Genomic DNA, 8,571 nt, shown 5'->3' with positions numbered 1-8,571 from the left:
AGTACGCAAGCGGGATAATACACCAACCGTGCGGGCAAGATTATGGCACACACTTTGTACATGTGGATTCCATGACATGCATTAATTAAATATTATGCCTAGATTTTTTACATTTGGAACTAGTTCGATGTTACATGTACCAAGGGTTAAGGAGAATGACAGGTCAACTTTTTTTTTCAGGGACGAAAAAGGACTCCTTTCGTTTTAGACACGTTTATACTTAGAGAATTTGTTGAGCTCCATGAATTAATAATGCTGGTACCTTTTTTTCCTTTCTTTCAAGTTCCGTTATTGTGTTCTCGAAAAAATAAAGACATATCATCAGCGTACATAACAAAACGACAGCCTTCATCAATATATGCGACATCATTGATATAGATAATACGTGATAACGGTCCAAGAATACTTCCTTGTGGTATACGCGCCCATAATGAAAGAAAAGTATATTTGGAACCATTTATTGTTACTTGCTGCTTGCAACATTCAAATAGCTGTTTAACAGCTCGAGAAATTGTCCACAAAAACCACAGTGTTCTTGTTTTTCGACAAGGGTTTTATGATTCATTCTATCGAATGCTTTTGAATAGTCCACAAAAATCCCAAGCATTTAGGATTCTTGCTTGAAAGAGTTCAGAAATATATCCTTTTGGGACAATAATGCGCTTTCAGTGGAACGATTTTTTTCAAACCCAAACTGGCAAGGTGTCATAATGGTATGTATGGTCGTGAAGGCTGTAATTCGTTTGTGTATCAGTTGTTCAACGACTTTCGAAAATGCCTGACATATAGATATAGGTCAATAATTTGACAATATGTTTCTATCGCCACCCTTGCAAATTACGGATACTCTTGCTAATTGGAGTCTTTTGGCGAATTTTACCTGTGAACACATTTGATTTATTATAAATTCTAAAACATCAGCTGTATTGTCAATAGTGTTTTTAATTAGTTTAATTTGCACGCCTTCTATGTCGCAGCTGTTGCTGTTTTTTAAAGAGAGAATTGTTTCTCGAATTTCTACAGCTGTGGTAGGATATCAAAATGCACTTTGTCGTAACTTATATCTAAAATTAGGAAAGCGTGTTCAATTTGGGTCGTGGGTTCTATATGTAATGGACGCAAAATAGTCATTAAATGTATTAGCAAGTTCTTTGCCGGCCAGTATTTTGCCGTTCGCAACTATTTCTAGTGGACCCGAAGTTAGACCAGATTGCGGTTTTGGTAGAGCATTTAGGTGCTTCCAAATTATTTCAGAGCTTTGTGCTCCATCAGTGCTGAACAAATTCTCAAAACACCAATTTCTACTTTTACGCAACAGGCTTTTTGTTTTATTTCTGTTTTTTTTTTTAATTTTCTAAATCTTCTGCGTTTATATTTCTTTAAAAAGTTGCAAAGAGCATTTATTTCCTCTATCGCTTTCAAGCAGTCACTAGTTATCCAGGGTTTACGTGCATTACGAGGTTTACGCTTTGTTTTATAAGGAAAGCACTTGTCATATATGCTCTTGAAATTATCAATTAATATTTCGTACGCATCATCGGGCCCTTCAGAACAAAAAACTGCATCCCAATTTGCATTTGACAATTCACTAGAAAACTGCTGCATGGTATATCGTTGATGTTGCGATATTTGATTACGGGCTTTTTTGATCTTTTGTACTGTAAACTAGTGCTACTCAAGACAAAATAAATTGGTAGATGATCACTTTTGTGAGCTCCTAGTACCCCTGAGCAAAGTGGTATGTTATTCTCGTCAGTAATAAAGAGATCACTTAGAGTTGAAGAGTTGAGTTGTATATGAGTAAGCTCCTTTAAAACATTAGTGAAGGCATTTGCTTCTAATACAGTGAGGAGTTCGGCACGTTGTGATGTCAAGCTCAGAACGTCTATATTTAAATCACCACCCAAGACCATAGTTGAATTATTATCATTACACCAAGCCAGGTATGTATCGACAATGAGAGAAAACTATGCACGTTTTCTTCTGTTGGTCGGTAGAGAACAGAAAAAATCACATTCCACCGCCTCTTTTATCAGAACGGTTTAAAAATAGGACACATAGCCGGGTAGATTAAGTATCTCGTATTCATTGCGACACCAAGTTTCAGTCGCCTTGGCTACGTCGAAGCAGAAATCGAAACTAGTTAAAGAGCCCTCAAGCTTTCCTCTTCGTTGCTTGAGGATTGAGCATTCAAGTGAATGAAAGATATAGTTTGTTTCTTTGAACAAATCGTTTGTTTAGATCAGTTAGTGTCAAAAGCATGTTTCCTTTTGTCTAGATACTGTAACTACCGGCAAAGTACAATTGGGAATTATAATGCCTCGCATTCGAAATTTCAGCTTGTTTATTGTGTCTTCTTTGTTTGGGAACCCTATCAACCAGTTAGGCGCATTTAAAAACACGAAGCTATGAACGGTTAACGCAGTCATTTCCGCGATCGTAACACAGATAACAGTGAACCCGAAAAACAAGTTACAAGTCGTAAAACTACCCCCCACAAAATTGCTACTTAGATAGACAAGCGAAAGAAAGAGACAAAACGCTTTCAGTGACATGGCGGTACCAGTTTTTACTCCTGGCAGGACGGAACGTTGCACCCTATTTTCGCACATATTCCGTTTCCCGGCATCATGCGTTCGACGTCACTCAATGACGTATTATGCATGATTGGTGTTGATTCACCTCATCGGGCAAGAACCTTTCCGTCTGTCGTCCAGACGAATTTCCATCCGATAGCCTTCTTTCGTGCTACAGCTGCGCCCAGCAAGCACTTGTTTTTCGCAGTAAGGTGTCCATTTATGTAAACATATTTGCTTGGTCCGTCGAAGCTTAGGGATTCCGTGGTTAGCCTGGCCTTCCGTGCTTTCGCTAGAAAATTTCGGTTGGAGCGGCGAGTGAACCGAACAATCACATTTTTTTTCCACGGAGTTCGGAATTTTCACCTTGCGGCCCACATCGATGTCTTTTTTGGCAAGCGTTTCGCCCAGTTTCTTAACGATTTCCTTTATGACTGTTGTTTCATCGCAGTCATTCGGAAGCCCCTTTATTTCAAGGTTATCTAGTCTTCGGTACTGCTCCAGTTCATCTATACGTTGGTGGAGCTGCTAGCTTCCGATCTGAAGTTCCCGGTTTCTTTCCACAAGCTTTTTCATGTCAAGCCTCATTTCCTTCATGTCCTTCAAAATTTCCACCACATTATGAGCTGCGTCTGAGGAAAACTTCACACTATCCTTTATGGTGCGAACTTCCAGCCTAAACTCCCTCCGAAAATCATCAAGTTGTTTCTTGACCACCTCCGAAACATTTGACATTCCGACAGAGTGTAGTTAACAAAACAACCCGGAGTGTTCGGCAGCAGTGCGACAGGATAAGCCAAAAACTACTGAAAAACGGCGCTCACATGAGTATGCAAGATACGTAGGTTAAGTTGGCGTCTTTCTGGTGCACTGCAGCCGAACTGCCCCCCAGTAGAGCCCGAAAGAAAGTTGTGAGCAATAAGGTCGCGTGTAAGAATTTATGGTTTGGGCAGCTGGTCTACCAGCTTCTGGAAGTCAGAGCTCATAATATGTGTATATGGAGCATACCGTTATGAACCTATTAAATATTATTGTGCAGATGGCTACAGCCTCATGGATGGTGTTCAAGGTGACAGGGTGGCATGCTAACGATTTTCGGGCGATTTTGACAACACCGCCAGAAGAGTGTGTGCAGCCACCCTTGTGTTTTCTGTATACTAGGTAGCTATTCAAGAAATTTCTGTTTGGCAATCAGATGTGTTTCCTGAGCACACATTACACTTGGCTGATTAGCATGCGGTATTTCTTATACATCGTCAAGATTTTTAGGAAGGCCTCTACAGTTCCATTGAAATATGTTTTCTCTAACCATTATTTAGTGTGACAGCTACTGGAGTGTGTATGTTTATGTGCATGTGTCGTCTTTCGGAGCTGTGATTCTCGCTGTTTTTGGCTTGTCAGGAGGCTTTGGTGTCGGGACGCGTTCCTTGCGATGCACCGCAGATAAGAATGGCCTGACGTCCATTTCAGCCTCGGATGTCCTCGGAGCGCTTGAGGGATCAGACTCCTTGGACCGCGGACCATTTGGGGCGCGCTCGTTTGGGACGGTGGAGCGGAAGTGGAGGTTGCAGCATCACTCCCACCTGACGTGGTTGTCTCCACAACCGCGGCTGGCTCAGCGAGCGGTGCCGATGCGGGTTGGGCCGCCAGAGCCAACCCAGGGGTGGATGAGGGGGGCAAGTCCGACTCGCGGTACTGGGCCCCACCGAAACCAGGCGTCGCTCCGCCCCCCGGCAAGCAGCGTCGGCTCCCCTCCCCAAGGGAAAAAGAGGCGAACCTCTTTCATGCCTCTGGGAAGGTGATGTTTTCTGTTACCTTGAGACTGAGTATTTTCTTTTCTATTTAGAACTTTTTGCATTTCCTGGCGTAGGCCGCATGTGGGCCTCTGCAGTTTGCACAAGTGAGGACAGCTGTCAGTGGGGTGGTCTTGGGCGGCGCATTTCGCACACGTTGTTTTGCCGCGGCAAGAAGTTGTACTGTGCCCGAACCGCTGGCACTTGAAGCTGCGGCGCGGGTTTGAAATGTAAGCACGAATGGAGCATCGAATGAAGCCTGCGATGATATGTTAAGGAAGGGAGGACCGGTTAAAGGTCAGGATAATATGTTTTGGGGGGGATTATGTTATCATACCTGCGCATCATGAGCGGCGCAGAGCTGTGACGCCCTGATTCTGTAAACCTTTAGGCAGGTCGGCATCTGTTTCCGTAAGAAGATCTGCCTCAGACATCACACCCTGGGAGCTGTTGAGTCTCTGGTGGGGTGTGACCCTGATGTCCAGATCATGGATGCAGGTTTGTGCAAGAAGAGTGCGGGCGTGTTGTTCGGCATGGAGATCTACCAGGATTTCTCCCGTCCTAAGCTTTTTAGCTTGATACTTTCCACCTGTTGTGTTTTGCAGGAATTTTGAAACTAGGAATACATACAGGGAAGCCACAGGTCTTGCTGAGTCAGCTGACTCTATCACAAGAAAACGAGCATAGTTATTCCCGGTTGTTGAAAAGACAGTTGTTGGAAGCGGTTGGAATAAAACTTGGGTGCGGCCCCTTTTCAGGGACCGATCACGTTTGGGATGGGGGGGTTTGAAAATGCCATATAGCATAGTATAAAAGCAGGGAAACGGGGTTACTTTCTTCTTTGACCTCACCCTGTTAGTCATAGGGGTCCCCGAGGTCCCTGTCTGGTAGAATGGCAGGGAACCTATCGGCCGGAGCTTGACCAAGGCTCCCACGGCCACCGTTTACCATTTCTACCCTTCACCTTTAAACAGCTCGCCACGGTTGGACACGGCTTATGTAAGGAAGCTTGGGGTCCGCGGTGTCGCGGCTCACCGTCACCATGAATACTCAAGGTGCCCCGTGCGGGGGTCTATGAGATATTGCTTTCGAATCAACCAAGTGTGATGTGTCTTCAGGAAACAGATTTAAACTCTGAACACAAAAATTTCCTGAACAGCTGCATGGTAGTTAGAAAGGACAGGGATGGTAGTGGTATGTCTTCAGCTGGTGCGGACATCGTTGCCCAGAACTCTTTATCGTGTCCTGCTATCCGTCTGAACTACGTATTTGAAGCTGTCGGAATTCGCACACTTATATTCAACAAATTAATAACAGTATGTTCCCTCTATAGTCGTCCTGATGACATCCTATCGAGCTCCGAGTTTGAGGCTCTGATAGACCAGTTACCAGGACCATTTCTTTTATTAGAAGACCTCAATGCTCATAACCCCCCTTTGGGGATCTTCCCGCACGGATGTTCGAGGACGCCTCATTGAGAAGTTTTTAACATCATTGAAAGCATGCCTTTCAACAAAACAGCAGCCTAGATGCCATATTCTAGGGAACAACACATAATCATATTTTCACTTGGCAATCGGGTCTGAAGCATCTTTCCATTACTCGAGTGGGACGTGGGCACACACGCATATAAAAGCGACCCCTTCAAAACCAAATTCACATATAGAGGTAAAGGCCCCAGCAGTTTATCATCCCATAGCAAGTTTAACGAAGCAGAAGCAAACTGGCAAACTTTCACCGATACATACAAACTACAGCACACAGCCATAGCACACTTACACGAAGAGAAAGCCGCTCAACACCTCACGGCGCACATCCTTGATGCTGCCAGAAAGTCTATTCCCCGGGTGTCTGGTGCCCCGCGCAACCAAAGAAGTCCTTTGTGGAACTTGGACGGCTGGCTAGCCCGACAGGCCCAGAACAAGGCGTGGGTGCTCTTCCCTTCTACCCCACGTCGGGTAACCTCATCTCCCTTAAAGTCCGATCCACACGGCGGACCATAACGAATATTTGGACAGCGGTCCGCGCATCACGTGATAGGACGTCACCAGTTCACGCGGACCGCCGTAGGTCCGCGCAGGACCGCGGCCCTCGCGGGCCAAATATTGGCCAGGCTTTACCGTCCGCGGTCTCGACGGCGGACCGCGACATTAATCAGCGTGGTCTGACAGCTCCCGCCCCGCGTGGGCGGAGCCGGGTCCACTTGCGAAACTCGAGAACGCGGCGGGCAGCGAGGTTGATTCGAAACGCTCGAAGGAGCCGTACCACGAAGGAATTGGTCTGGGCAACAAACGTTGTCTGGAAGCACAGTGTTGTTAGCAAATTCCAATCCATGTTTGACTAAAAAAAGTGAGTCATTCTATTGCTTGCTTTTCCGCCCCTCGGCTGCCGCTGCAAGTTCCGAGAAACTGCGGCGGGCGCACATGGCCCTGCTTTTATGAGCGTACACACAGCGGGTGGCCGAAATACCCCCCTCATGCTCCCCTTGTCGGACTTCGCTCCCGACCAAAATGCTCAGGCACCCTAGCTCTACACTGCCTAGAATATACTGACTAGTGTTCTGAGGGCGGGCGCGGAGGAGGCCCCGACCGTGATGACTGGCGGCGGCGCCCGCTGCTGTGCGAGAGGGTGCATCAGCGCGCCGTCCGCGCAGCGTTCCGCGCGCTCCCCAAGCGCTGCGAAGCTTCATGTTAGCCGAATAGCGCGAAGCGGGCGTTTACTTTTTCCGTGTATTTGGAGCGCTCGTTACAAAACGCCATGCTATATAAGAACTACGCGAGTGCGTTTAGAATGCACGCCTTTGGTCAAACCCAATGTAGATAAATATGTGGCGTAAACTTCGCCGTCTCCTCATTCCCTCAAAAAACTTGTCAATAACCACTCAACCGATTTTTTATTTACTTTTCTTCTGAGAGCAGAAATATCACAGGAAGTTTGAAACCCCTTACCACATGGCCTGCATTCTGCGAGAGATGAAGTGAAAACAAAATAGTAATGACAAGTATGTCAAGCAAATAACCGGACACTAAAGCAACGTTTGAGATTCAGAAGTGCCTTAATTGCTGCGCTGCGCTGATTATTCTGGGTTGGTGCGTTAGTTTGCGACCCTTGGTCAATCAAAGGAGAAAAGATAACATCTGCGGCAATATCAGAGGTAAAATAGAAAACATTATGGCAGTGACATTTAAGCGACACCTTCGATTTGTTTAAAATGAACCTGAATATTTGTAAATGTCTCTAAAAGACGGTCGTTGCCGAAGACATAATTAACATCCTACAATTCACCTATTACGGCAATCAATAACTACACAGAACTTGAATTATATTTCAGAACTCCTGTCGTAATCACAATAATACTGGTGTTGGAAATCTCAAAGCAGCTATTGGGCTTCACCAGAGAGTAAATTAAAAACATTGTTATATCTGCTTCTTTAAATTGTTTTTCACGAAGGGCCTGACCAACAATATAAACCACGATTTATTACACGTTAACCAATTCCAAAAAGTCTCCTCCTGATTCAACTAACCTACTTACCAGATAGCTCAGTGTGATGTTAAGAACCAACCTTCGGGCGGCCTCTTTAAAGCGCGCATAAACTATTCTCCTCTTTAAAATACTGTTCCGCCTTTGTCAACACGGCACGTGCATTACAAAAAAAACTCCCCCCACCTCCCCGAAGAGGATCGTGTGGAAATGCGAATGCATTGGGTGCACCGATGAGTGTGCTGCGTCAAGCAGTCACGGAGAGAGGCGCGCGCTCCACTGCATTATATATATTTTTCCGAGCGCAGCGAGCGGAGAAAGGGTGCGCGGAGAGGAGAGAGAGACCCGCGCAACACGCCCGCCCCGCGCGCGAGCTCTCTCCGCCGAGCTCCGCGATGCGAGCGCCCTCACATTCCCGAGCGCGCTCCTCCTCTCCACTCACTCTCCGCTATTCCGCCCGAGCTCCGCGATGCGAGCGCTCTCACACGCCGAGCGCGCTCTTCCTCTTCCCTTGACCTCCGCCACTCCCACCCGAGCTACCACCTGCTCCGGTTGCTAAGCGCGCCACAGCTGTTGCTAGGCGCGCGCCGACCAACGCACGATAACCCCCGACTAAGAAATGCATTCGCATTTAAAAGAGCTGTCAGTCCCTCGTCACATATCCGCCGCCTTGGCGACACTCAAGGCCCATAACGACTGTGAACTTCACTGCGTGCTT

The sequence above is a fragment of the Haemaphysalis longicornis genome, unplaced genomic scaffold, assembly GCF_048455015.1.
Source record: "Haemaphysalis longicornis isolate Haplotype H1 unplaced genomic scaffold, Haemaphysalis longicornis Haplotype H1 scaffold_11, whole genome shotgun sequence".
Taxonomy (NCBI): Eukaryota; Metazoa; Arthropoda; class Arachnida; order Ixodida; family Ixodidae; genus Haemaphysalis; species Haemaphysalis longicornis.
Note: the sequence above shows the minus strand (reverse complement) of the source record.